The sequence below is a fragment of the Mirounga leonina genome, unplaced genomic scaffold (genome assembly GCF_011800145.1).
Source record: "Mirounga leonina isolate KUSES-001 unplaced genomic scaffold, KU_Mleo_1.0 Mir_101515, whole genome shotgun sequence".
Taxonomy (NCBI): domain Eukaryota; kingdom Metazoa; phylum Chordata; class Mammalia; order Carnivora; family Phocidae; genus Mirounga; species Mirounga leonina.
Window position 1 is genome coordinate 29,136 of NW_023270139.1, and position 2,645 is coordinate 31,780.

At 56.4% G+C, this 2,645-nt stretch overlaps 1 pseudogene; it reads right to left on the reverse strand.

The window, feature by feature from the left end:
* Nucleotides 1-266: 266 nt before the first annotated feature.
* Nucleotides 267-1,575, reverse strand: LOC118026274 (annotated as a pseudogene).
* Between the last annotated feature and the right edge of the window lie 1,070 nt (nt 1,576-2,645).

Consider the following 2,645-nt stretch of genomic DNA (forward strand, 5'->3'; position numbering starts at 1 on the left):
AATAGCACAGAGGTCTACAGGGGAAGGGAGGGAAAACTGAACAGGAAGAAATCAGAGAGGGAGACAAACCATGAGAGACTCTGGACTCCGGTAAACAAACTGAGGGTTACAGAAGGGAGGAGGGTGGGGGGATGGGGTAACTGGGTGACGGGTATTAAGGAGGGCACATGTTGTGATGAGAAATGGGTGTTATAGGCAACTAATGAATCACTGAACACTACATTAAAATCTACTGATGTACTATATGTTGGCTAATGAATTTAAATTTAAAAAATTAAATAAAATTAATAAATAAAAAATAAATCCACGGCAGGAAATGGAAATAACCCAGAGGGCGCCATGCTCCTGGAGGCTGAGCTAGCGGTCACGGCCAAGGCCTCTGGCGGTGAGGGCACCGGGGTTCTGAGAGGTGGCTCGGTGCACCCCTGACCCTGAAGCCCCATGGCCATGGCAAGGTGCAAGGACTGGGAGGGAAGACCCAGCCAGGACCCGTTCTGGCTCCATGGCTGCTACAGGGCTGTCCCAGCCCCACCAGGCGGTGTCTGTTTAGAACCAGGGAGAAAACCTTTCCCCTCAATTGTTCTTTTTAAAAATGGTTGCTCAGCATTGACACAGAAAAACATCTGACATAAAACTGGAGCCGTTCACAGCTGCAAATGACCCAGAAGTGAAGAAAATGTAGTGAACGCAAAGAGAGGACGTTGTATCCCCAGGCAGGCCTCCTGTGAGCAGGTGCGGCTGGGGCGCTGGACACGCCAGTGCAGGCTCCACAGTGTCCCTCGAGGGGACAGAAGTAGGAACCTGCTCTGATGGCTCCGCTGAAGTCAGCACCCGCTGCTGGAGACGGGGACAGCCCCTCATGAGTTCCAGGTTTCCTGGTGATTCTTGGGCACGGCCCAAATCTCAGCTTCTTCATGACCCGGGGCCAGCCCAGCAGCTGCACCCAGGTCCTCCAGGGCCAGCCCAATAGCTGTGGGTCCCGCAGGTCCTCCAGGGACAGCACCTTGGTGGGCTTGTGGTCCAGCAGGTACCTGTTCAGGTGGCTCTTATCGTACCACATGGCCTCGATCCCATTGGCCCAGTTGACCACCATCACCTGGTGACAGGCTGAGGTCAGTCGGTGAACCTCCGCCACAACCCCCCAAAAAAAGGCCCCCATGTAGTAGAAGTCACCCTGGTCCTTGGGGATGTGGGCCTGGGACTGGGACCAGCGCTCATAGCTTAAGTCCTCATGGGCCACCCAGTAGAAACCGGGGTGCAGGGTGCCAAAGAGGGGGGACAGGATCTCCATGCCCATGTGGTCACAGAGCTTCATGTCCACATCCCCGCACACCATGTCATCCACCTCATGGAGGAAGGGCTCCTCACAGAAGCGGCTCATCATCGCCATGTGCTGCATGGACACATCCTGCCAGCGTGGGGCGCCACGGACCTCAAGAACCACCACCCTTCAGTGCTCCTGGAGGGGAACACCGGACACAGCAACCAGCTGGTCGGTGAAGACATAGTAGATGACCCTGTGTCCACCATGAAGTGATTCTGCAGGAACAGCTCCAGGAAGACCCCGTATCCACAGGGGCAGGGGACAGGGCAGGAAGAGGGTCACTGCCAGAGGCTGGCAGCAGGACCCCAGAGCTGGGGGTCATGGACGTGTGCACCTTCTTCATGGGGACAGGCCCTGTGCTGCTTTAAGCAACAGCCACCCTGGCCTGTCCTGAGCAAGTCCACTGGCAGGGCCTCCCTACCTTCTGCTCTCAGAGATAGGGGCCATCAGCACCCCATCTTACACAGGGGAGCCTGAGGCTTAGGAGGCTGGAAACCCATGCAGCCCCACTCTCAGCATGCTGGAGCCAGGAAAACCCCCCTGTCCTGAGCTCCCAGGCAAACCCTGAAGATGCCCTCCCCTGGCTGAACCCCTGCAGGTTCTGTCCCCACCTGCCATGAGTTGAGCACCTTTGGGCACAGCACCTGTTTCTATGCCCTACAGACTGGGTAGAATCAGCCAGGGCCGGCCACCTGTTCCACTTTACCTTGAGTGGGCTGTCGCTGGTCCCCAACAGAGCTGTCTCCACCCCCTATAGGGTCCTCCCTTGAAGGCTACTGGGCCTCTGGATGACAAGGTCCATCAGTAAACCACTGGTATTCCTAGGAGGCGTCACCCTCGAACTCCCCAGATCAGGAATCAGGTTCAGCCTGTGGACAGGGAAGGGGAAAGATGACCCCTGGAAGAAAAGGGTGCTTGCTTAGACCCCAGCCTTGAATCCAAGGGTGTAGCTTCTCGTTCCAGGTCTACATCTCCCCGGCCCCAAGAAGTTGGAAGTCTTGTCCAACTTCCTCACATGGCTGGTGCCCCTTTGAGGGGACTACCTGCCCCTCACTATGGGGACAGCAGATCCCCCATTGTCAGCAAGGGTTGTGAGCCCCTCTGAGACTGATTTTTTAAAGACTTTATTTGACAGAGAAAGAGACAGCTAGAGAGGAAACACAAGGAGGGAGAGTGGGAGAGGGAGAAGCAGGCTCCCCTTTGAGCAGGGAGCCTGACATGGGACTTGATCCCAGGCCCCTGGGATCACGACCTGAGCCGAAGGCAGACGCTTGATGACTGAGCCACCCAGGCGCCCTGAGACTGACTTTTTTACACAGGC